Here is a 27,400-nt window from a genome sequence, read left to right as displayed (position 1 = left end):
AACAGTGGAGCACCTCCGTCTTCGAGCTGTTGAATTGCAGAGAGTTAGCTCGTAGCCAGTCCGCTGTGGCTGCCATACAGCGATGGAAGGTGCCCAGCGAGACCGCATTATTCCCTTCCAAGGAGAAGACCAGCTGGGTGTCGTCGGCATAATTAAATGCCGAGACACCGAAAGATTTTATTAGCTGGACTAAAGGGCGGAGGTACAGGTTGAACAGTATCGGGCTGATGGCCGAGCCCTGTGGAACCCCCTGTCCTATTTTCCTTGGCTCAGAGCTGAAAGGCGGAAGTGAGACCAACTGTTGCCTACCACCAAGATATGAAATCAGCCAGTCTCTAGCCCCCTCGGTCACCCCGCACTCCTCCAGCCTCCGGACCATGGTCCGATGGCAGACCGTATCGAACGCGGCCGACATGTCGAGCAGCACCAAAAAGGCTGCCCGACCACTGTCGACACGCGAACGCAGATTGTCCAATACGGTCACCAGCGCGGTCTCCGTCCCATGTCCAGGGCGGAAGCCAAACTGGGCCTCGTCGAACCACCCGATGTTCTCCAGGAAGCCAGAGAGAGAGCGAGTTACCACTTTTCCAGGATCTTGATCGGAAAAGGAAGCAAGGAGATCGGCCTGTAGTTGGAGAAACAGGCCGGATCCAAAGTTGGCTTTTTTAGCAGAGGCGACACCACTGCTAACTTCCAGCTTTCTGGCACCGACGCCGATTCCAAGGATTGGAGGCAGATCGAAAACAGAGGCGGAAGAAGTTCTGCATGAAAGACCTTCCAAAACTTGGGGGGCAGCGGATCAAGCGGAGACCCCGATGACACCGAATGAGCAATCTTACAAAATTCTTCAAAGGAAGGGGGGGGAAGCTTGACAAGCAGCCTGTCCCCTGTGTCCACATTGTGGGTACACAGGTGTGTAATCCCAGGGATAAGGGAGAACACAGAGGAGTGCTGCTCCAGGACCTGACTGCAGTCCCTCTGTTGCTCTTGCATCAAGGAAGGGGAGAGGACCACTCGCCTCCACCGATCTGTCCTTCTCTTGTGAAGGAAAGGGGTCCGAGAGAGGTTCACAGTCACCATCAGTAAGGTGAGCTCAGACCTCTCATGGTGGGGTTTGAGGGGGTTGGCATGTCATACCCTGTGAGATTGCCTGGGGGTTTTAAGGTCCACCATGTAAGTGGCCTTGCCCTTCTTTTCAAGTATCCCGTAGGGGCCAGTGCAATGGTCCTGGAGGGCACTGAGCTCTCCAGGTTCCATGACCCACACCTTCTGTCCAGGCTCTAACTCCACAGGGTGAGAGTTCTGGTTGTACCATTCCTTCATTATCACCGGACTGGCCTCTAATTTGTCAGAAGCTTGCTTCCACAACTTAGCCATCTGGCTGTGGAAGGCCAACATGTAACTCATTACATCTTGGTGAAACTTCCTAGGAGTCTTCTCCCACCCATCCTTTACTAAGCTGAGAGGTCCCCTCACAGGGTGACCGTACAACAGCTTAAAGGGGCTGAAGCCCACCCCCTTCGGCGGGACCTCCCTGTAGGAGACCAACAAACAGGGCAAGAGGACATCCCACTTTTTCCTCAGGCCCTCAGGCAGACTCCTGATCATGCTTTTTAGAGTCCTGTTAAATCTCTCCACAAGACCATTGGTCTGTGGGTGGTAAGGGGTGGAAAATGTATACGTAACCCCACACTCCTTCCACATGGCTTGCATATATGTAGGCATAAAGTTAGTTCCCCTGTCAGACACAACCTTTTTGGGGGAAACCCACTCTGGTAAAAATCCCCATCAGGGCTCGTGCTACCGCAGGAGCAGTGATGGTCCTCAGAGGGATAGCCTCTGGGTGCCAGGTGGTGTGGTCCACCAGAACCAGGATAAACCTGTGACTAGAAGAGGTTGGCGGATCCATAGGCCCAACAATGTTGATGCCCACCCTTTCAAAGGGGGTGCCAACGACAGTGGTTCCAGAGGGGCCTTCAGTTTGGTGTCTGTTTTCCCACTAGCTTGGCAGGTCACACAGGTCCTGCAGAATGTATCTGAGGAAATCCTCATCTTGGGCCAATAGAAATGTGGGACAAGCCTAGCAAAGGTTTTGTCTTGGCCCAAGTGTTCCGCCAAAGGGATCTCGTGAGCTAACTCCAAAAGAAAGGCCCTGTAGCATTGGGGGACCACTAAGGCACCAATGCACAGGAGCCTTGGGCTCACTGTAAAGGAGGCCGTCCTCCCAGTAAATGTGGTAGCTCCCGGAAGCATTGCCTGCTGCTTGGGCTTTGGTCTGTCGCATCATGCCCTCCAGGGTGGGGCACTCCTTCTGTGCCCGACAAAATTCCTCCCTGGTGGGCCCTCCTTCCACCTGCCACTCTGCAGGGGTAGGCAGGTCCTCCAAGGGAGCAACGTCCCCCTCCGTGGACTCCAGTGCTACCTCCTCAGGTGCCCCATCCATCTTGCGAGGTGACCACCCGGGGCGGCCTTACCACACCCTCAGGCTCTTCCTTTTTTAGCAGGTGGCTGGGCCATTGCTCCAGGCTCCAGCTCTGACTGACTCCCTTTCCGGGCAGCCATGGACCGTGTGGTAGCACAGATCCACTCTGGTAACCCCAGCATCCCCACATGCACTTTGAGCTCTACCTCCTTCCAGGCAGTGTGCTCAAGTCCATTTCCCGATACAAAAGGGGATGATGGACGGAGCGTTTGAGCAAATCAAACACTCATCCCCAGTCAACTGATCTGGGTTTAATCCATCACCATTCTTTAGCTCACTCAGCCACCCCAGTTCAGACATGGCCATATGCAAATCAGTCTGACCCTGTGCCTCATGGGAACAGTCCAGCCCGAACTGCCAAGCCATGTCTTCCCTGGACCGGAAACAAGCATAATCGTAGCCTACGGTCTTGTAATGAAATGACGATTCTTCAATTACTATGCAGGGAGAATCTAGATTTCATTAAAGACAATGGAAGCTTACATTATCCCACTCTCCTCTCCTGAGGAATTTGGGTTATTGTATTTTATGTTGTGCTTATACTATTTAGTATTTTGTTGACATTTATTAATGTTTACACTCATTACGCATAATGCTCATGTGTTTTTCCTCTGCCTTCTTCACTCCTTCGGTACTTCCTTACTGTGAGAATTCTTTCTCCTTTTTAGATCCTAATGCATAAAAGCCTTCATTCACTAAGGAAGAAGTGATTTACCACTTGGATCACACAGCTAAAAGAGGAAGATGATGCAGTGCACAGGATACTTATCGTGCTTGACTAAACATTCTATTACTTTTTGATGTATTCAATGTTCTTTAAAGGGCTGCATGTTGGGCAGCAAATAAACAAATATGCATAATGTTAGCCTCTGTCGTCTTTAATGAAATCAAGATTCTCTCTGCATAGTAATTGGAGAATCGTCATTCTCTGTAAAAGGAACATGGCCTACACTCATTGTCCTCGGAAGCTTGTTTCCGGTCCAGGGAAGACATGGCTTGGCAGCTCGGGCTGGACTGTTCCCATGAGGCACAGGGTCAGACTGATTTGCATATAGCCATGTCTGAACTGGGGTGGCAGAGTGGGCTAAAGAACGGTGATGGATTAAACCCAGATCTTTTGACTGGGTGTGAGTGTTTGATTGATTCAGATGCTCCGTCCATCACCACCACCCCCTTTTGTACCGCTTTTGGCCGCCATAAGTGTGGCATGGTATGCTCAGACGTGAGTCCCTTGCTCACTTTGCCACTGGATTCATGCAAGCCGGGCTGAAGGCGGCTGGAATGCCAGAAACCGCTCCTCTGAAGCTTGTTTCCGGTCCAGGGAAGACATGGCTTGGCAGTTCGGGCAGGACTGTTCCCATGAGGCACAGGGTCAGACTGATTTGCCTATAGCGATGTCTGAACTGGGGTGGCAGAGCGGGCTAAAGAACGGTGATGGATTAAACCAAGATCTTTTGACTGGGTGTGAGTGTTTGATTGATTCAGATGCTCCGTCCATCACCACCCCCTTTTGTACCGCTTTTGGCCGCCATTAGTGTGGCAGGGTATGCTCAGACGCGAGTCCCTTGCTCACTTTGCCACTGGATTCAAGCAAGCCGGGCTGAAGACGGCTGGAATGCCAGAATCCGGTCCTCGGAAGCTTGTTTCCGGTCCAGGGAAGACATGGCTTGGCAGTTCGGGCTGGACTGTTCCCATGAGGCACAGGGTCAGACTGATTTGCATATAGCCATGTCTGAACTGGGGTGGCAGAGTGGGCTAAAGAACGGTGATAGATTAAACCCAGATCTTTTGACTGGGTGTGAGTGTTTGATTGATTCAGATGCTCCGTCCGTCACCACCCCCTTTTGTACCTCTTTTGGCCGCCATAAGTGTGGCAGGGTATGCGCAGACGTGAGTCCCTTGCTCACTCTGCCACTGGATTTAAGCAAGCCGGGCTGAAGACGGCTGGAATGCCAGAAACCGGTCCTCGGAAGCTTATGTCCGGTCCAGGGAAGACATGGCTTGGCAGTTCGGGCTGGACTGTTCCCATGAGGCACAGGGTCAGACTGATTTGCATATAGCCATGTCTGCACTGGGGTGGCAGAGTGGGCTAAAGAACGGTGATGGATTAAACCCAGATCTTTTGACTGGGTGTGAGTGTTTGATTGATTCAGATGCTCCGTTCATCACCACCCCCTTTTGTACCGCTCAAGTCCATTTCCCAACAGACAGTCCACTGGCATGGCAGGGTTCACAGCAACTCTTAGAAGGCCTGAAACCCCTCCCCACTCAAATGGAACCTGGGCCATGGGATAGTGACCCTCCCTGTTGTCAGCCATCACAACTGGGTGGAATGCATTGGGAATCACTTGCTCTGGGGACACCAGCTGACTCCTTACCATAGTCACACTGGCACCTGTGTCCCTCAGGGCCTCCACCCCCTGACCATTGATGGTGACCCACTGCCTATACTTGGTAGTATTTGAGGGCACATGGTTCTTAGGAATTGTCTCCCAGCGACACTAGGGTCAACCCTGCCCATTCACCCCCATTATCTAGGGACAGCTCCTCCCCAAGTGCTACACTAGCCACACTGGGGTTTCTACCTCCAGTGGGAGGTGGTGCTCTCTTACGACACTTGGGATCCCCTTTGTAGTGTCCAATTTCACCACACTCATAGCAGTGGACAGTTTTGGGCTGCTGACCTTTGTCAGGGTAAGTAGGCTTTTGGTGGCTTTATTGGGGCTGGGACTCAGACCCTTTCCTTTGTGAATTGTTTTAGGGCCTTTTGGAGAACTCCTCTTTTGTATCTCCCCCCTCTTTCTTCTGTTTGGAACCCTTTGGGAGTCCACCCAGATCCCTTGGTGGACACCCTGGTACTGACCCAGGCCTCCTCCGCAAGCTTTCCAGGATTAGTCAACTTGCGGTCAACCAGGTTTCTCTGGTGCAGGCGCAGTTCTGGAAAACATTTCTCTAGAAGATGCCCTCTCAAGAACAAGTCATACAACCCTTCATAGTCATGCACATTGCTGGCCCTCACCCAGCCCTCCAATGCTTTACTAGCATAGTCCAGGAAATTTGCCCAGTTCTGTGTCGGACGTTTGTGGCTATTCCTAAACCTCTGCCTATACTTCTCAGGGGTAAGACCAAACCTTTTGAGCAACGTAAAGGAGTGTGTCCCTAACTTCTGGAGGTATGCACTAGTAAAAGCTACCCCCCAGTAACTCTCTGGGCTCTTAGGGACACCTCATAGGCTGCTAACCACTTATCAATATTATCCCCCATCTTAAAACTGGTCATCACATCTTTAGACATAAAGACCCTGGACTCATGTAAAGCTTCAGTAGGTACGCTGCCACCATTCATGTTGATGTTGGCACCTACTTGTAGGGCTCAGATTTCCAGCTCCTTTAGGCTGAGCTCATGGGCAAGTTTCTTCTCCTCCATGGCCAACCTTTCTTTCTTACGATCCCGCTCCATGGCCATCCTTTCTTTCTCACACTCTCTTTCCAACTTGGCGAGCTCTAATTTATACTGTCTCTCCTCTCTCCTGTCCTCCAATTCCTCTGAGGACAGGCTCCTTACTGACACACTACTGCCTGCCCTGAAGGTACCCTTGTACCTGGTAACAAATTGCCATTTTCCACTGAGGGCAGTAGGTCAAGATCTCCTACGGCGTCGTGCTCTGATCCCTGCTCGTCCCCTTCTCCTTCTGGGTGGGCCGTTACCCATGCTCTCAAGGCTTTCTGAAGCTCTACCTTCTTGGCGCTTCGCTTGAAGGGCACCCCTTTCTTTTGGCAGAATTCCTTGAGCTGCGCCACTGTGTAAGCTTCCAGGTTGGCTAGCTCTAATTCCATCTTTCTAGGTTGGACCTCAGACGGTCGTAAAGAAAACCAATGGGACTTGGCAAAGAGCTGCTTGCAATCGCCAGTCAGGGAGAACATTAGAAAAACCAAAAAATGCCAATTGGAGGGGACCGACAACAATTCTCCAGTAAGAGATGTAGGATTGTGCCGCACACTGAATCACTGTAGGGTGGTACACAAGCACAAGTCCTAATCCCACAGCTGGACACCAGTGTTAGAAAAGGGGTCTATAGTTGGCAGGGGTATTTACCCCAGCCCAAGTCGGGACCACCAGTTCCGTCAGGGTGGGTCTCAAAGTACCCTAAACCACCCTCCTGGTAGCTTGGCACAGAGCAGGTAGGCTTAGCTCAGAAGGCAACGTGGGAAGTACTTGCGTAACACCTACCCACTATAACACAGTAAAACACCACAAACAGACACTACACCAGTTGTTTACAAAAATATAAAATCTTTATCTATATTTCAGGCAAGGTCGGATCAATAAGACTTCCGCAAATGTCAGGGGCTCTCATAGGCCATTCTTGCTGACAGTGTTCGCTATGGAGTAAACAGTTTTACAAGTTCTCTTAGTCTTCTAGGGGACAATGTTCATGCAGTTGCCAGTTCAATCCTAGGTAGTGTGGAGAGACCCGTGGGAAAGCAATTGTGGACTCAGAATCATAAGGTCCTTGAAGGTGGGTACTGTCTCCCGTGCGCAGGGCTTCCTACGCTGCGCCTGTGGGCCTTAATTATCCTGCGGGGGTTTCAAATGGTGCTGTTGAGTTCCCATACGATAGGCTACTGAAGAGCTGCCTCCGTGTTTGGTGGTGGCTCTAGGGTACAGAGAAGCCTGAAAAACGGGCCCAACACGGCCCGAGGCGGACCCTAAATCGGGGGAGCCCCACACCCGGGTACTCCTCTCATGTGATGCATGGCCAAAGACGTATGTGGCCTTCCCCAGAAGTCCGGCTCCCAGCTGTGTGGTTAACAGTCCCGTGGTCCCCCAGCCCACCAAATCCACTTACAAGCGGCAGTGCGGGTCAAACTCCAATTACCTGGGAGCGGGTCTCTGCAATGGTGGGCCTGAGGCTTCTCCCTGCCCGGAACCTCTCTTCCCATGGCCGGCGCTTCCTGGGAGGATCAAAGCAGCTTTCCAGCTCCTGTGCGGCTCTCCTGGTGATGCTCCAGTTTCTGGGCAATACCTGGCGCCGGCGCCCAATCATAGCCCGGTGGGTCCTGACGTCACGAGGGATTCCCTACAGGGCATCCTGCAGTTCCCAGGCCGGCAGCTGGAATTCCGAACCAAAACAGTGCTTGAAGGGCAGGTTGTAGTTGGGTTGCCCGGGCATTCAGCTGTGATTTTGGGCCACTGCGCTTCTTTTCACAGCGCTTTGCAGTTGATGTGAGGTCCAGGGCCAGCGGCGGTGAAGTCCGTACAGGCAGGGCTCTCCTCCACTGTGCTCTTGGCAGGCGCACAGCACGTCCCGGTGCCCGGGCCGGTGGCAATGATCCAGGGGGGAAACAGTGCTTGTCTTCACAGTGCGGACAACACCGCACAGCGCAGTCAGGCCCCTGGCAGGAGGCGGTAATCCTTGGGTGAAACTGCACTTTTCCTCACAGCACGATACAGTCCAGTTGGTCTTGGGCAGCAGTGGTGCTTCACGGGTGTCCTTATAAATCCCCCACCAGGCAGGGGGACAGCCAGCATCAGGTTGCGGAGACACTCTGGTGATGTTGCTTCAGTCTCCCTTGCAGAGCAAGATCAGCAGGCAGTACGGCAGCTCAGCAAGTTGGGGCAGCATTTCCTGGGAGCAGTCAGCCTCAGCAGTATGGCAATCCTCCTGGCCCACAGCCTTCACTCCTGCAGAGATTCTTCCTGGTCCAGTAGCGTAACCAAGATGTGTGGCCAGGACCCTCCCTTTTATACCCAGCAGTCTAGTTACTAGAAGGGGGCAGCAGTCTCTAGAAGGGGCTAGGGGGCAGGGGTTTCTGGGAGAGTCCAGGGAGTTCTGGGATGTTTCCTGCCTTCCCTGACCTGACTGTCACAGTGACAAAAGGTAGTGGACAGCCAGTCACAGCCCATTCAAGTGGAGAAGGTGTGAATCACCACTCCCACATCACTGCCCAGCCAGGCTATCAGTATGCAGATGGGAGAGGGTAGTCTGCAGTGCCCAGACTAAGTGTAGGCAGAGCAATATCTACTTTCTAAAAGGGGGAATTCTAGGGTAGCAGTGCCCAAACCCCATAAGTAATTGGAAAGGGTTCCCGTGCCCCGATTCTATCAAGACCAAACATGACAGACGCATTAGGTCCCTGTCAGAAATTATCCCAGAAGGGGGGTTACCAATATTAGCCTATGAAGGGTTAAGCCTCGCTGCAATAGCAAGGGTCTGTGGCAGATATGCCAGTGTCACAATGTTTTAGGGGAGAGCACCTGCACCTCAGCACTGTTTAGCAGTGGTAAGGTGCCCAGAGGCCTAAGTCAAAAAAAAATGTGAGGTAAAAAGGGGAGGCAAAAGGGCAAAAATGTAGGAATGAAACCCCCCTAGTCTGACAGGTCCAACAAAATGCTACAAGGAAATTCTGTGCGTGTCAGCGGTTAACTGCATTGACACGCAAAATGCTCCATAAAATAAAAATCAGGCTTCGTTTGAATGCTGTGCATGTCAGCGCTTGCGTTCCGTGATACACACAAACCCAAACCAAGATGGTGGTGGTGCCGTGATGACGTCACACGTAGAAATGCTGGGTGTGTCAGCGGCAAAGGTCCTTGACGCGTTTGAGGTTCCCAAGGAGACGTCAGGTACGTGGCGATCATCATACAACGATGTCACTGCATTGAGGAAGCCATGATGTGTGAGAAGTCATTGCAGACGGCAGGGAGAGACTGCGAGGAAGAGAGGGCACACGAGGCGTGGTCACAGCATGACGTTATTTAACAACCAGTCAATCTTACGACGGTATGAAATCAGTTTATCACGCGCAGAAGCAGGGCTCACTTACGTGCTAAATGTCTCAAAATTAACCTCCATCAGCCTCTTCTCAGTAGTTCTGCTTACCACACTTTAAGTAGAAGCATCAGCCAACTGGATACACCCACGCCGTGGGGTCTCACATCCACGTCAAAAGTCACATGCACACACCTCACCAGCTGTAGGATTCAAGCGCAGGATATGAGGTGCCTGACTTTTCCTTTGAAAGAGATGAGATGTGAAGGACACGTTGTTCCCCTTGGGGCGTCTTCTACAAAATGGTGTGTTGGGGTCTCTTGAAAGTGAGCGTGGGTTTTCTTTCCAGTCGTCGCCAAATGTAGGCTCCGTCTTCCCAGGCAGTAGTAGAGGTTAAAGTGTCTTTATTGAGTCGAAGACATCAGAGACCCCATACAACACTGAAGACTAGTGACTGTCAACTGAACAGTTGCTCAGCCTTCCTTAGCAACCTAGAGATTCTACATTCCATGCAGAGTCAAAGAAATACCTGTTCTTAAAGTAAGACACTACAGCACTCCTGACAATGAGATGCATGGCAGCACCACAGAGCATGACTACTCCACTTAACTCTGACCATTCAGGACAGACCACTGAAAGGTTACATTTTGGCTTGCAGACAAGATCGTCTTATAACATATTGTCTGTTTTTTTAGGGAAATTCAACAATACCATATTGTTGGATTCCTCAATATCATTCTGGGACATCCTTGAATGCTATTTATATTATTCTACTAGTGAAAATTATTAGTTAATAACCTCTTGCCTTGTTAACCTATGTGGCCGGGGATTTACAATGGGAAAAATTACTTGGTCCTTTTTTCCAACACCAGGGCTTATAAGAATACCTTTTATAAGAACCCTACTCATATCTACAGGATCCCCACCCCTGGAACACCTAGGGGAGACTTTAGGGGTTCTGAATGTGTAAAAATATTGTGGATCCTCCCTTCACAGTGCTCCTGGCACAAAAGTCGATTTTGTGCAGCAATTTATCACAATGTGGTAAGTGAAATGTGCAATTTCACTAAACCCAGGGCATATCAAACTCATTTTATAAGGGTCCTCCTTATAAATACCTGATCTCCCACCCCTGGGACACCTGGGGGAGACTCTTGGGGTACCTAATATGCCCAAACATTGTTGTTTATTAATTTGTTAAGTGACCCAAACACCAAAGTCACACAATTTGCATTTTAAACGCAGCCCTTGAACACAAGCCTGACCTCAGGCTCCAGCAGTGCCTACATACAAGTGCAGAAAAGGTTGCTAGTCTTTAAACTTCCCTGCCCTGTTCTATACCAGGGACTTAAAGGTAGTTTCAATCTCCCTGCCCCATTATGTACCAGGGCCTTATAGGGGAGGTCATGCCAATCACAGTGGTACCCTAGCGCATAGTGTAACCTAGTGTATGAGGTGTTTTCACTGTATTCTAAGTGTCTCTTTCAGCATAGCTCTGACCCTTGGCCTGGTTAGGCAGAACTCAGGGTCAGTCAGAGTCAGTTACCACCAGTACCAGTCAGCAAAAAGTTGGGGGGTACCCAGGGCACAGGATGACTTTGCAATATTTTTCTTTTCATACTTGGGCATTCTCAATATTGGTGGTTAACCTTTATGGCGGCCAGTAGTGGCAATTGCCTACTTGGCGATGATGTATGCCTCCTACTTAGTGCAGGGCACTCTGCATTTTATTGTTACTTTGTTTCTTTGGTCTTTGCGGTCCTTCAGGCCTGTTATTGTCCACATGGTTGATACTCATACATGTATACTTGCTACCTGTGCAGAGACAATGGTGTTTAACAGTGGGTGCCTATCGACTGCACTTGCCCATATAGGAGCTAATATTGGTTCTGCTTGTTACAGAACCAGCTGTTCTTTCGTGCCTCAATTGCCCACATGACTGGTATCTGAATTTACTCATCGGGCATGGACTGTGATAATGCATATGCGTCTTATAAATGAGCACTACTGCACAGCGGATCATACATCCTTGTCGGCAATGTTTCCTGACCTTGCTACTCCCCTTGCAATTTCCTTTGTTGGCCAACGAGATTCATTTTCACTAGTAGACAAGAATTTTCCATTTAGTTTAGAGTTTGGGCATATCAAGATGTATATATGTGTATACATTCCTCATGTATTATGTATGCATTTGATGTAGACAGGGCGGATGAGAAGTTATTCTTAACAGTTTTCATCCCCTCTTTACTGGCCAATGGCGCTGCCTCAATTTTGACACTTTGTCCGTTCTGAAGGAACTGACCCGATTAGGGTCACCCGGGTCACTCACGACCACCTCTCAGCCTTCCAAAGAAATGAAGAGTTGGTCAGACAGTAGAGAATACTAACCAAAGTGATTTATTAGTCATTCACTCAAGCGGAGTCCAGTCTGACCAGCCTCCTTAGGCTGCTGCAGAGGGACTGACCTTAGACAACATGGTAAGACATAAAGTACATTTCCAATACCCCTAAAGACGCGCCCAGACTGGTATTTTCCAGTTGTGCAGCTTGTGAACAAAGGAGATACAGAAAGCCGAGTTACAAACCTGGGACCGGGCACACATTATCTTGCATTCAAGGTTACTTTGCCTGCCCTCACCACTCTGAGCTGTGGGAGCAGGCCTATCTAGATAGAAAGGTATGTAATAATATGAACAGGCTAGTCAAAAGCACAGCAAAAGTCAACCTTGAAGAAATGCACGTACAGAAGACACACTGGCAGCTGCTTTTTGGTGAGGCAGACACAAGGTGAGACAGAAGTTAGTTTCGACCATTGCTCAAAATGGCGGCTAATACAAAATGGTGCCGCAAATGCTAACTTAAATCGTACAATGCAAAGGGAAGTGGACCAACATTTTTTTTTCATTCCAACAGTTCCTTATGTCTATATTGTGTGTACTTCTTTCAGCACAACACTGTGCCTCTCATTTGATCAAGACCATTTTACAGTCAAAACTGGTCATGAGAATGAGAATGCCAATAAACCTACGTGGAAGCACTTTTTGAGTTGTCCTGAGTGTACGTTTACTTGGAACCAGTGGCTTGTGATTTGCAGCCGGCTCGCTCCGTCGGTGTTGCCCTCCACCGCTCACAGGTCCTGGCCTCAGACGGAGCTACTGGATGTGAAAAATATATTACCTACTGGCGGTCGCCAGTAGGTATATATAGTTAGGATTTTTTCTCTATGGGTTTTTTGAAAATTCTATGTCTAATAACTTTGGCGTTTGTGGACGGAATTGGCTGAAATTTTCAGGAAAATGGCACATTTTGTTTCTGAGCAGCCCTTGAAAATTTGGGGGGGGTTCGTCAAGGGGGGGCCGAGAAAAAAGGGGGGTCCCAAAACGTGTTTTTAACATTGAGTTTTGCACGAAACTTGGCAAAATTGTAGGGACTGGTAGCCCGATGTGCCTTTTGTAGGTCTCAATATATGTGCTCCAGTGGATTTTGAGAAATTAACGTTTAAAAAAAGATATATATCTGTAACAGCGGACCGGGCAGCGTCCTAGGACGCGTACTTTTCGCGCAACGGAGCTTTGTGAAGCGAAGCTGATTGGTTCTCCGGCGTCTGTCAACATTCCAAACAGTCCGTAGCGGCCGCCATCTTGTCTCTCGGTAGGATCGAGAGACAAGAGGAGGCCAAAGCGAAGGGGCAAATGACCATAAGGGGGAATAGTAGATCCTCGCTGACCCCCTAGGTTTGATGTGGAGGTTTTAAAAGGGCCCCGCGGGGCAAAAAAAAATAATAATAATAATAATCGAACACCTGAATGGATTTGCACGAAACTTGGCAAAATATTAGGGACTGGTAGCCCGATGTGCCTTTGCTAGGTCTCAATATATGTGCTCCAGTGGATTTTGAGAAATTAACGTTCAAAAAAAGATATATATCTGTAACAGCGCTCCGCTTCGCGTACTTTTCGCGTTACGGAGCTTTGCGAAGCTGATTGGTTCTCCGGCGTCTGTCAACATTCCAAACAGTCCGTAGCGGCCGCCATCTTGTCTCTCGGTAGGATTGAGAGACAAGAGGAGGCCAAAGCGAAGGGGGAAATGACCATAAGGGGGCATAGTAGATCCTTCCTGACCTCTTAGGTTTGATGTACCATTTTGCCAAGTTTGGTGTAATTCCGTTCAGCCATTCAGGCTGTAGACGTATGTAAATGTCCTATGGAAAATTGCATGGGGAAAACACATTTGAAAGTGTTGAAATTTAGAACCAATTAAAATGTTACTTTGGTTTTGTATTTGTGTGTGATGAAAGTTAATTGGTTATGTATATATGTCAAATGAGAGGAAACCACAGCCATTTTGTGATACTACTGTCTGAGGTACATTTGTGAGGAATTTTTGGTGGTGAATTTCTGGTGTTTGATTTACACAGTACTAACACTTCTGCTACTTTTAAAAAGGTGAGTTGTTAATTTGTAAGGGGAACTATGTTGTACACTTGAAGATAATTTGAAAAATGTTTTCTGTTATTTATTTGCAGTCCTTCTGTTATACTAAATACTTGATAAAGTTAGTTTTATATTATGTATTACTAAAAACGATAAATGAAAGTGATTATTTTTTTCTGCAATTTACAGCAAGCAATTTCAAAATAAAATGGCTCACAATGAAGAGACCGTGGCAATTTCTTTTGAATTGTCCACTACATTGATTGAAATTGAGAGCACCAATAATGAAATATTGTCACAAGGAGGACATGACTTGTATGATTCCATTAGATTGATTGAAATGGACAGCACCAAGAATGAAATATTGTCACAAGGAGATGACTTGAATGATTCCACTACATTGATTGAAATTGAGAGCACCAATAATGAAATATTGTCACGAGGAGATGACTTGAATGATTCCACTACATTGATTGAAATGGACAGCACCAATAATGAAATATTGTCAGAAGGAGGAGATGACTTGAATGATTTTTTTGATCAATCTCTTGATGGCGAATTTATCGAGTGTTTGGAGACCATAGAGTTACAAGAATCATCATTGCAGACTTTTAATGAGGAGATTCCAGATGAGATGATTGAAGAGGAAATTACTGATGAGGACATGTTACTAGTTGTTTCAAATTTAGAAAATTTTGAAGAATAAATTTATATTTAGAAATCAAAAATTGTTTGAGACATTATTTATTTTTATTTTTAATTTATGAGGTTGTAGCGAAGTGATTGTAGTATAAAATGAGACTTATAGTATAGAGTGCAACATTTTTATGTTACATGGTAAGTTTACTCATATTTACTTCCCTTCTGCCACTATATTATCTCCAATGTGTATTTGACATGTCTTCTTCATCTCCGGCCTCCTTTCTCTCACTGTGTGTCTCCGATGCATCTTATCGCTGGTATTTTGTGTAATTACAGAAGAGAGTAAAATAAAATAGTTCGGAACGTGAAAAGGGGGCAAAGTAGAGTACTCCTCACCCCCTAGGCCTTTTTAGGCGGTCCCAAAAGGATCAGTTTCTGCTTTCCTGAGAGATTATGGTATGAGTTCCATATACCACAATAACTTGCATTACAACATGCAAGATATCTATCTCCTATTACCAACTTTTGGAGATATTCGCGCTAAGCGCGAATATCTCCAAAAAGTAACACCTGCCCTGAGCAGTTCTTAGCCATGTTATCCAATGGGAGGTGGATAACATGGCTAAGAGTATTAGCTCGGTAATGCATGAATATCGCTGAGTTTTTAGCGATATTCATGCATTGCGGCCGTTTATTATCGCATTTGCGATAAACCTTGATAATAGTAAGGTTTATCTTCGATAATTTCTGACGATGCTTAGTGGTAAAAAATTGGTTGGTAAGCATCGTTAGCGATAAATATCGCTTAACTTTGGTAATATGCCCCAACGTCTGTTAACGTTCGATTCGAAGGAAATGAGGAAGTGTTGAAAAACATTGTCTGCGCCATCTTGCCTTTTTTGAAATGCCACACTTTTGTCGTGCACGGCAGCCATTTTAGATGTCTTGACCAGACCCACTCTCTGCACGCTGTCGATTCGTAGCATGGCTCCTCACCCTCGCAAGCATCTTCCCCAGGCACTGGTCACCCCCGCTCTCTGTCTTATGCATGGGCAATAAACCTCCCCCCATCTGCGCTGCTCTTCCCTGAGAATCACACTGTGCCCGCCCGACACCTCCCTTTCGCCCTATTCACTACCGCACCCTGTGACACTCCTCTTCCTCTGTGTCCGATTGTCCAGGCTATCAGCTAGCCCTGCAGATGTAGTTTATGGCCCCAGCTGTAAAGAATCACCCCTCTTCAAAGGAGTTATAGTAGATCAAGGCCCACACCCGATGAGATCCGTCACACCACACGTGTTCCTACTATCTGAAAACTATCCTGTATTGTGATTGGGGAGGGGACCGAGCCTGAAGCGGAAGATTCCAGGAATGACTCTTTGTACATCAAAGTTTTTACAATTATGTGTCACATAAAAAATATATAGCACTCCAACAAAGTAGTAGGAATATAAAACTTTAATAACATATAAATATATACAACAAAACAAAAACAGTAAAAACATTTAAACAACGAAGAGACCGTGGCAATTTATTTTGAATTATCCAATAGATTTATTGAAATTGACAGCACCAATAATGAAATATTCTTGTCAGTAGCGGTCTGTTGTGCGAATAGTTCCAAGGCAGCAGAACGCGCTGAAATCTGGATGTCACGAAGGTGATGTCTAGCAAGTTGCCGCCCAGCAAATAACGGCGTGGGGCGCCGCGGGGGTGAGTGAGTCCAGTAGGCACCACAGCTATTCTTACCGGCATTGCAGAATTACTGCTGGGGACAATGCCTGTGCTGGAGCAGGGTCACAGCAGAAACAAAAAGGATTCTGTTGAAGATGTTGTTGGTTTTCAATTTGAAAACAGTTCTGGTGTCAACTGCTATGCTAATGTAGTGGTTAATGTTTTGTTTTCTCTAGAAAATGTAAAAGAGGGGGAGGCAGTCCAAAGTTCCGTTAAAAGGGCAAAGGAAAGGATCGGTGGTTTGAACTATCAGTCAAAAAGGGGAGGGGGTGCAACAATTTTTCCTACCGGGTCACACTGTGCTTTCACCGGAAGTGAGGTCTGCAGGATTCTAGTAATTCAAAGTGAGGCTGGCGCCGACGTCCCGCGGATACAGTTTCGTCACTCCACGGGTGATCATGGCAGTCATTCCCCATCGGGGGTGGGAGACTCCCGCGGCTCCTCTAGAATCTTCAAGGTCGTGGAGGACTACGGTGGTGGAGTCAACCAGTGACCGGGCCATTTCTTTATGCTGGGCCCGCTCTTGCCAGGTCGACCGCCATTTTGAGAGTTCGGTAGCTACTGGCGATCGCGGGGTCAAATGAACGGACGGGCTCCACCCTGCCGGGCGAGACGTTGCAGCATGGCCACAGTGGAAGAACTCTTTTCCGGGCGCCTGGACCGCTGAGGGTGCAGCTGGGAAGCCTACACTGGGGAGGCGGGAGAGGCCTGTTCGCACCGTCTCTCCCTCCCAGTGCACCCCACGGCGTCTCGCTTGAGATTTGTTATGGCCGGACCAGGCGATGAGGACGAGGGGGGGGTCGGAGGCATGTGCAAGACATCCCCCCCCAGTGTTGTCGCAGCCATTATAAAAGAAAGAAGTGTCCCGTCCGTCTTCGGGCCGGGCTTCCGGTGGATGTCGGCCGGACGCCCCTGGCTCTGGCCCCATGAACGGGTTTCTTGGTTTATCGGCTGCAGCCGGATTCCGTCGGCCTCGGCCCCCCGACCGTTGGTGGCCGGACCGGAAGAGCATGTGGCGGGACTACCTGCAACTCTCAAGGGCCACCGCGGCCGGACTGGGAGAGAGAGGGGAGGGTCGAGGAGACATTCCCCCCCCCCTGCAACTGTTCAGCGTTGTAAAGGCAATCCCCTGGCCGGGTCCCGTTGGTCTCGGCCTCTCCTCCGGCTACACCCTACGTTAGGATCTCCTGGCCGAGGCGTGGCAGCAGGACCTGCCTTATATGGGCTGCTCCCGGCTGGGCGTAGCCGGAACCCTGCCCCACCTTGGAAGTTTCCAGAGTGGGGGCGGATGTTCTACTGACTTGCATTTTCCCTAGTCTATCGATTTTTTTGGCGTGGCAGGCGGTGGGACAGCGAGGGGTGATTTGGTTTCTCTTACTGTTTTTCTGGTCTCTCACCACTGGCATATTTTAACGTTTTCTTGTTTCTAGGACATTAATAGGTTTTATCATTACGTTATGTTATCGTTTCTTTGTTCGTTGTTTAATAAAAGTTCATGTTCATCAGTGGCCTACTGATTTTCGTTTTCCTATTCTTTTCTTTCCAGGTTGTTTCATGCTAAAGTTTCTGTTAACAGGATACAGTGATCACTTCGTTATTATTGCATATGTCCTTTTCACTAGGGGTGCTCTCTGGTCGGGCCAGATGACGTATGTCTAGTAAATGGTCCGGGTGAAACAGGTGCATCAATCAGTGGGGATAGGCATGATAGATTACAACGGGGGAGAAAGGTCCGCATTACGTACCCTTTCACTACTTGCAAAGATTTTCCTACGTTTATTTGCAAACAGGGAATACCTCCAAAAAGAACTAATTCCCAAACAGTCAATGTTCGGACAATCAATCAATCAATGAGGAATGAAATAGGTACGACGTGTTAAAGGCTTGCGTTACCTACCCTTCACTATCTGCAAAGGGAGAGAGAATATTCCTATTCTTCCTCGTTTGCAGGTAGAGAAGATCCTTAAGAGAATTAACATCGAACAATTCAATGCTCGATTGAAACAATCAACAAGGGGTACTGTGAACACAAATGAACGCCGCTTATGTACATACGCATTGCTATTTTCAACAGGTTGTTCCTAATGTTTCTATTTTAGCGAGGTCAAAAAGAGATCCCATTAGTGGCCTACTGATTTTGCTCGATTCCTTTTGTTTTTTTACACGATTTTTCGCTATCTGCAAAGACTAAACAGAGTATTGCGACTCTGTGCTTGTTTGTAAATAGAGAATGAACCAAAGAGAACAATCAATCAAATGGAGAGAGAAGCAGGCACGACGGATTACAAAGGGGGAAAGGGCTGCGTTAACTACCCTTCACTATCTGCAAAGAGAGAGTACTCCTAATAGAAATGAGGGGTGGGGGGCAGCAATCAAAGCAGATCAGTGTGCATAAACACGAAAAAAAAAATTCTTACCACGTACTTGACATTCGACAGCTTATGATATTTGCTATTAAAAAACCATTGAAATTCACTGAAAAAACCATAGGTTATAGACCATATATAGTTAGGAATTAGCATTTACAAAACCTTGAAAATTCACTGAAAAAACCATAGGTTATAGACCATATATAGTTAGGAATTAGCATTTAAAAAACCTTATTTTACTCACACAAAACCATTGAAATTCCATATATAGTTAGTTGCACTAACTATATATTGCGCACCCGCAATCCACTGCTGATGATGTCACATATTACATCATTCATGACATGGTCAGTGACATCACTGATGACATCACTGATGACATCTCAAATGACATCACTGATGACATCTCATTTGACATCAATGACCACATCACTGATGATATCATTCATGTGACAATACAATGCATCTCCTCACATTTTAATATAACCTCTGTTTCACCCAGTGTTAAAAACAGAGTATAATTTTTGAAACCATTGACACACCAATACTAGTTACTACATACGTACTCACTGATTCCTACGTCTACACACACATTCACTCATTCACCCATACAATCATTCATACATACAATCACTCATGTTTACAACACAATCATATGCACTCATACACCTATACAGACACTCACACTCTGCCACTCATCCATGGAGTTACTCACACACCTAGTCAGTCCTGTAAAGAATCAATCACACTTCCATTTTCTACTCTATACAGTTAAACATAGAGCACCTTACGTTTTCAACCATATACTAACACATACTTACTCTCTTATACAATCATTGATACAAGTACACATTGATCTGTACAGAGTCACACACCTCCCATCCAGCCACACACACACTCAGTCTCCCATGCAAATACTTGGGCAATCAATCAATAACCCATATAGTTACTCATATAGCTACTGATCAACACATGCAGCAGTTTACAGAACAACAGACATAATGATGCACAAATTAAGACAGTTTAGTCACTAACCCATGCACTCAGTGAGACACATTTAATCACTCACTCATACATTCAGTCATGCACCTACTAAATCCTTCGTCCAGACACTTATACATCCACTCATTCTTCAATATGTAAGACATATTTTAACTTTACAGAAACATAGTCACTGGATGTTGTCATCAGTGATGTCACTGACCATGTCATGAATGATGTAATATGTGACATCATCAGCAGTGGATTGCGGGTGCGCAATATATAGTTAGTGCAACTAACTATATATGGAATTTCAATGGTTTTGTGTGAGTAAAATAAGGTTTTTTAAATGCTAATTCCTAACTATATATGGTCTATAACCTATGGTTTTTTCAGTGAATTTTCAAGGTTTTGTAAATGCTAATTCCTAACTATATATGGTCTATAACCTATGGTTTTTTCAGTGAATATATATATATATATATATAAGTGCACAAATAATGTAAACTTAACCAAATAATAATATTAGGTATGTTGAAACAATATTAACCCTTTCAATGCTCATGACAGAAAGCTTCCATCATGAGTCATGGTGGGCGTGGGTTCATGACGGAACCATTCCCTCATGGCACCCGCCCATGGGGGAAGCACTGGTGCTCCCCCCATGGGCAGCCCATTTACCCCCCAAACAGGATGGCAGCAGAAGAGTATCTGCTGCCACCCTGACCCCCAAGGGAGCAGAAAAGCCCACTAGATCGAGGGATCTGTTTGAAAAGTTTATAGGAGCAATCCCATGGGCAAGGATCCCCCTAATTTCTTTTTATACTTGTGGCCGTACTCTGCCCCCCCCCCCGCTCCCCCATGCAAATCAGCCCATTCTGAAGGCCCATCTACCCATGGGGGTGATGGGGTTTGCGTAGAAAACCCACTAGATCCAGGTATTGTTTTTATTTGTAAATGGAAGTGACCCCTTGGGCAAGGGTCGCAACCAAAGGGGGGCATTTTCTGTCTGCCTTTTTGTGCCTCCCCCGGGGACAGATTGGCTGTATTTTTGGCCTTTCTGCCCCCGGGGTGGCAGAAAACTCCTCTAGACCCAGGGATTTTTTTTAAAGTGCATGGGGCGATCCTTTGGGGCAGGAATCGCCCCTGAATTTGTTTTTAATACTTGTCGCCATTTTCTGCCGTCCCAGGGGCAGATTGGCCCTGTTTGAGTGCCCATCTGCCCCCCCAGTGGGGGGCAGAAAACCCTCTAGCAGCAGGGAGATGTATATATTTATGTTTCAGGGTGGCCCCTTGGGGAATGGTCCCCCCTAATGGCGCTAATAACTTTTTTTAAGTTCTTTTTTGGAATTCTCTGCCCCTTCTGGGGGCAGATCAGCTGTATTTTGAGGCCCATCTGCCTCCGGGGGTGGGGTAGACAACCCGCTAGGACCAGGGATATGTATATATTCATGTTTGGGGGTGGCCTCTTGGGTAAGGGCTGCCCCAGTGGGATGGGAATTCTGTTGTTATTTACTTTTGACAGTTTTTCTGGCCCCCTTGGTGGCAGATTGGCCGTTAGGGTAGGGACATAGGGTGTTATAATGTTAATTGTTCCATTTCTTGTCAATTGTGATGGCAATGTTTTATTTCACCTTTTCATTCTACTTCAAGGCTTTTGCTCTTTTGACTGATGTTCCAGGTTGCGGTTTCATCTCTAGTGGTTCTGCAGTTTGTTTAGTTGCATGTGTCTGGTAAGAAAACCGTTTTTGAAATATTTACTCTAAATGGTGTAATAATAGCAGTATGTTTAGCAGTTTTATTGAGTGTGAAAATCTTTTTGCATTTGTGCTCAATGTGTATTTTGTTGTCTTGTGAGTAATGTATTTAGTTTTTCTTTCTAATAGAATATAGTTGTTTTTGCTGTGTCTCTGCAGAGTAGGTGCTGGTGAATGTAGCTAACTCTGGCAAGTGAGTCATATATTTTTTGAGTATATAGATCTTTGTGATAAAGCCACACATTGTTTATTATTTATTTTGCGGTGTTGGTTGTTGTTGACTTGTTTGTGAAGTCTCCTTTCTTAGTAAGGATTATGGCTAACCGCAGGATGACTGCTCGACAGGTTGTTGGTATGCTTTTCGAGGCTTCCTCTGAACATCATTATGAGACTGACTCTGCATCTGCGGCAGAGTAGGGAGTGGAAGATTCAGGCAGTGAATTTTCAGTCTGAGAGGAATCCTCTGATGATGAATCCACTCTTAGCGCAGATGAAGTGCCTGTTTTAGAGGAGTACATTGATGTGTTGATAGCGCAGCAAGAGGCCTCTGGACTGCAGCCGGGGGCTTCAAGGCTTCCTATTGGAAGAGCTGACCTCTGGGTTGCCGCGGCATGGTGCAGCTGGCATTGCTTGTCTTCACTGGTGTCCCAGCATGTAGAGTGGATACTGAAAACTTTTTGCCTATAGATTTAATTCAATTGTTTATGGATGATGTATTTTTGGCAGAAATTGTTGAGCAGACTAATTTGTATGTTGAACAGTATTTGAGGGACAACAGTGCCAGACTTGGGCTCCACTCTAGAGCTACCTGGTGGACTCCCACAAATCTGGATGAGTTGAAGACGTTCTTGGGTTTAATTTTTGTGATGTCTTGTTAAGGAGGCTATCAATGACTTCATATTGGTCTACTTGATGGCAATGGCTATATTTCTGGCAATTATTAGTTGTGATCGATATTTGCTTCTGCTTCGGATGCTGGATTTTGTCTTTAATGGTTTAGCATTGCCACAAGGTCACCCTGATTGTGACCATCTTTTTAAGATTTGACATGTCATTGATCCCTTTGTAGATCGATTATCTGACATCCATGCTCCAGGGGAAGAAACATCTGTGGCTGAGTCTTTGGTCTTGTTCAAGAGCCGCTTGGTTTTTAGGCAGTATATTTCTAGCAAGAGGGCACCCTATAGATTAAAATATTTTGCTGTGTGACAGTAAGACTGGATATGTTTCTATTTCCAGGGTGTACACCGGTAGGGATTAAAGACAAAAAGAAGGTGCACTATATAAACAAATCAGAAAGATGTAAATTCTTTGGAGATTCTTCTTTATTATTCAGTTTCTTTGGAAAAAAACAGCGGCACACAGCAAACGTGTTTCGTTCCCCCGTGCCATGGGATCTTCGTCAGGGTTGTAAACAATTATAAAGGACTAACATAAACATACAAATATATGAACAAAGACCATATTAGATACAAAAAAATGGAGAACGTATATTAATGACAAAAAACCAAAAATAATAATAATACGGTACAATTTTGAACGAGATGACCCATTACAACATACAAAAATTATGCCATGCAAAAGATGCACATATAAAATTAGCCCCACACATATTGTCACAAAAATACAGAATACAATAAACAAAAACAAGATTGGGCCAAAAGACCCAGGAAAAACATATTTCAGGGGCAAACCAGACACAATATCGCAGTTTAAATACCAGCGAATTTTAAATAATGTACATATTCCATACTGTTAAAACCATAAACTCCAAGGAGGTACATTTAAAATTAAGGTAGGAATATATTAGGTTAACCACAGAGAGAAAAGAAAAAGAAAAAAGAAAAGAGAAAAAAAAAGAAAGCAAAGGAAGAAGAGAGAAAAAAAGGGGGGAGAGAAGAGAAAGCAAAAAGGAAAATCAGAAAGAACACAAAAAGTGGATCAATAATCAGGTAAGTAACCATAATATATTAGCTCATAAGTAATATCTTACAGACAACAAGAATACAGAGACGACAATGTTGTAAAATAGTGAACAGGTAGTAGAAAAATAGTAGAAAAGTAGTAAAAAAAGGGGGATGAGAGAGAAAAGAAATAACCGCACATCATAACCCGTGCACGCCCAAGTGAAAGAGTTTTTGAGTAAGGTCGCAGTAATCAGATCAGGTAACTGAAACCAGCCTCACCTTAAAGAATGGTATGGGCTTCCAATATCGACCCGAGCACAATGTTTATCCGTATGCAAATACCAAGAAAAACGTCACACCCAAAGAGCAATCGTGGTCCTGGATAGCATAAAGAAGTGAAGGATGGTGTTAGACACACTCCCTATCTAAAAACAGTAAACTCACAAAATCCAAAAAAGACAGAACAGTTAAAAAAAGAGGTGATCAGAATAAGGTAAGAATTCCCATGGGAATATAGGGATAACAACTATCCATAGGTGACGCAAGTAAATATATCAGCATCACAATGTAATGTTCTCACCTAAAAAGTCTTGGACAGTATGATGGATGAGAAGTCGATGATTCCACGAGTTTGTGAAAGAAATACTGTAGAGAAAGAAAACCAAAGAGAAATCGTGGAGTATATTATGTAGAATGTCTATAGTGGAATTGAGGGCCATAGCGGCCTCCCCCCATGGGAAAGCCTAACCCACCAAACCAGTGAATAATAAAATAAGCAAAAAAATATAAGCAAAAAATTGGGCAAAAAAACAGACCCCTTCACCTGGATCTTGACCTAAAACCATAGAGAGTCTCACCTATATATGGCCGCTCTTCAGGATCCCAATTGTTGGAAGATGACATGAAAATATATAAGTGCGTATAGCACGCAAATATGCAGTGTTCTGCCTAATCACCCCCCTGCAGAAGATGAGAAGAACAAGAAAAAAACAAAGCAATTATCTTTCTGACCTCTTAGTTAAGTTGAAGTGATAATAGTAACCAGCACGGGTCGGATAACCCGAAGAAATATACAATAGACATAGTGGAGACGGGCTGGTGCTAGCAGAATAAAGCCTGAATAGTTGAGGGCCAGAGACCGGAAATAATAAATAACCCGATCATCTAAGATAAAAACAAACCAAAGTCTAGGCCATCGGCTAAATTAGGCTAATGAGCACTTGACTTTAAAAGGCGAAATTAAGACATAAAGGGTAAGGCATCGAGATCTACAGGAACTTGTCCCATCGGGCGTCATAAACCTTACCGATGAACAGCAGTAGCAGAGGGTGAGGGTGACAGTTGGTGGAGAAAACAGTCTTCGTGCAGCGGCCATTCTAAGAGCAAAAAAATAGACAAATAAAGATACAGTTTTGTAGAACACGAGGCCTGTGCATACCAATAACTAATGCACGAAAAAGTGGCTTGTGTCAAATTAAGAACCGCAAAGTCACAATATTTAGTGACACGCATAAATGGTAAATCACACCAAATTTGAAGAGCGCGGGGAGTACACAAAGATACGAAGTGACCCCACCATCAAGTTATATCAAAGCTGACAATAATAACTGTCCATTCCACCCAAGCGTAGTCATACGATTAATGCATTGTCGGCCCAGTAGCAAAAAACGCTACATAACGTGGACAGGAAGTCAGTCTTAAAGTGAACAGGCCAGTAATACAGTTACCCCCCTGTTTTCTAGAAATAGTTACAGGGGAAATAGAAAGCCCACCTGATAGCTAACAGGGGAAAAGAACCCGAGGGACCCCTTCAATATTCCAAAAGGAGCTTACCAGAATGTTCCGTGATAAGAGACTGACGGGCATAGTGACGCGAGTCTCCTTCGACGCTGCGAGAACGCTGCCATGTTTTTCCACATTAAATACAGGGTACATGCGCGTCTCCACGCCTAGAATAATAGACGTGAAAGAAAGACTGTATAGCTGCGTATGATAGGTGGGCTACTGAGTCACATATCCCGATAGAAAAAATACTACAATAGCCTAATAAGCTAGAACATCATAAGGAAGACTATTTTGTAAAAGGAAAAATAAACTCCAATATAGTGGCGAAATATATAGAAACGGCTTAATTTTGAAGGCGGCTGTCGGTAATGGTACAAATTGACAAAGGACTCTATCTGTGAGCGCGGCAGCAGCGATCCGAGCGTGCCAAAATGGACCTGATAGCGAGATGGCTGTGATGAAGGCGTCCATATTGGAAAAGTTATCTATTTATAATATGATTGAGTAAATAGATTACAACAAAAGAACACAAGAACAAAGCAGAAGCTGTGAATATGAAGAGTCACTGTTCACTACATAATAACCAAAGGTCAAAAATTTCGACTGAATAGGTCAATTAAACCAATAAAGAACAAATGTATAACCGAAATGGTGAATATGAAGAGTCACTATTCCCTACAAAGTGACGCAAAGGTCAAAATTCCAACAGTGTGGAAAATGAAGCTTCCTCCACATCTTTAAACAGTCCGAAGGAACACAAATAATGTCAAAAAATAGTAGGAAAATAAGTATAATGAGGCCCTAGCTGTATATAAAGTGACTCTGTGAACGATATGATAAAAAAAACTGGAAAATAACTGTCTGTTAAAAGTCAGCGAGTAAGGGTCATGTTAGGAAACACACATGACATCATTGTCAGTTCAACGAGTAGCAAAAAATGGTGTGGTTGAAAGTTTAAGAGGTACAGACACCGGTAGGGATTCCAGGATTGACCCCCCTGGCTGTCCGTCCCCTTTTGGAATGAGTGAGACAATTGTGTGAGAAGTTGGTAAAGGACTTTTTAACAAAGTTCACAATTTATATGTAGATCATTTCTACACTGGTGTGCAGTTGTTCATGGAATTGGCAAAAGTGGACACTGTTGCTTGTCGCATAATCTGCTTTAACCGTAAAGGTTTCCCAAAAGAATTTGTTTGGCAAAAGCATGAGCGGGTTCAGTGCAGTGCTTTGTGCAGTTAGCAACATTTAGCTGTGAAGTTTTCAGACAGGAGAAATGTCTACATGCTGACTGCCATCCATGATGAAAGTACCTCACCTATGACTGTTTGGGTTCGGGTAGCTGAAGTGCGCAAACCTGTGTGTGTTTTAGAATGTACTAGGCACATGGAGGCTGGTGATAGAGTAGGTCAGATGTTGACACCTTGCCCTGCTCTTTGTAAGGATTCCATTTGGTACAAGAAGTTGGCTATCCATCTTTTCTACTTAGCAACCTTTAATGCTTGTGTTGTATTTAAGCATTGTTCTCCTGAGTCAAAGTCGACTTTTGTTGTTTTAGGAGTCTGTGATAGGCCCCCTTGTTGTAGTGGAACAGGCAAGTGTTCCTAGAGTTGGAGTGAGGGAGGATGTGGCTAGATTGAATGATTGCCACTTTCCTGATCACATTCCTGCCATGCCCACGAAAGACTTTCCCAGTAGGAGATGTAGAATCTGTTGGCGAAAAGGTACGTGAAAGGAGACTCACATGTAGCAGGGATGGTGGGCACTCTTGACGCTTTTATCATTAGGGCCGAATCGGCACTAATTCAGGAAATAGAGCTGACCCAAAGGAGGCTGTCGCTAGAACCAAATCGGGCCTCTGTTGGAGTCCCTTTAATTGGCCCATTGTTGTCATCAGATATAGTGGGTACAAGAGATGCACTGACTGTGCACGAGGTCCAGATTCACCAACCAGCTACTGCATCACCGGTTGCAGCGTCAGATGACTTATTTCATGTAGTCGAGACCTCTGTCCATAATCGACCCTCTCCTACTAAAATTTTAACTCGCCAGCAACGATTAGTTAATGCAGAAAAAGGGGGGGATGCTGTCATTGTTAGTGCCATATAAAAAAAAGGAAGGCAGGTAGCATTCCAGCTACCTCACATCAAGCCAGTAAGGTGTTAAAAACCAGAAGCCCTCGTGGACGGAAAGGCTTTGTGCAAGAGGTGGTTGTCCCAAGTGTATCTAGTCCAATAAGTGTTAATTCACAAAGTTCTCTTACGCAGTTGCAATCTGACCTGGAAGACCGAATAGTAGCAAAACTAGAAGAAAAAATTCAGTCTCTACTTAAACCTATCTCGATTAAGTTAGCTGAAATAGATTGTGGATTGAGTAAAATTGAGAACCAGCTACTCTCGCCTCAATGTACTCTGGATGGTGGAGGGCCAAATGGGTCCACTAATCGGATTAAGGAACCACTCATTGCGCCAAATGAGCCACCAGGTGTGCCGGGTAGCGGCTGCAATACTGTTTCTCAAGCCTCCCCAGCACCGAGAAGCA

General features: G+C 45.8%; 1 long non-coding RNA gene across 1 annotated transcript; it reads right to left on the bottom strand.

Moving 5' to 3' along the window:
* Nucleotides 1-22,381: 22,381 nt before the first annotated feature.
* Nucleotides 22,382-24,981, bottom strand: LOC144753647 (uncharacterized). The gene is made up of 6 exons (XR_013594452.1): nucleotides 24,911-24,981; nucleotides 24,384-24,453; nucleotides 23,935-24,037; nucleotides 23,658-23,722; nucleotides 23,357-23,455; nucleotides 22,382-22,598 (listed from the first exon to the last, which is right to left on the bottom strand). It is a non-coding gene; the product is annotated as an uncharacterized LOC144753647 (long non-coding RNA).
* Nucleotides 24,982-27,400: the final 2,419 nt, after the last annotated feature.

The sequence above is a fragment of the Lissotriton helveticus genome, chromosome 5_1 (genome assembly GCF_964261635.1).
Source record: "Lissotriton helveticus chromosome 5_1, aLisHel1.1, whole genome shotgun sequence".
Taxonomy (NCBI): domain Eukaryota; kingdom Metazoa; phylum Chordata; class Amphibia; order Caudata; family Salamandridae; genus Lissotriton; species Lissotriton helveticus.
This window is presented reverse-complemented; position numbering and strand designations above follow the sequence as displayed.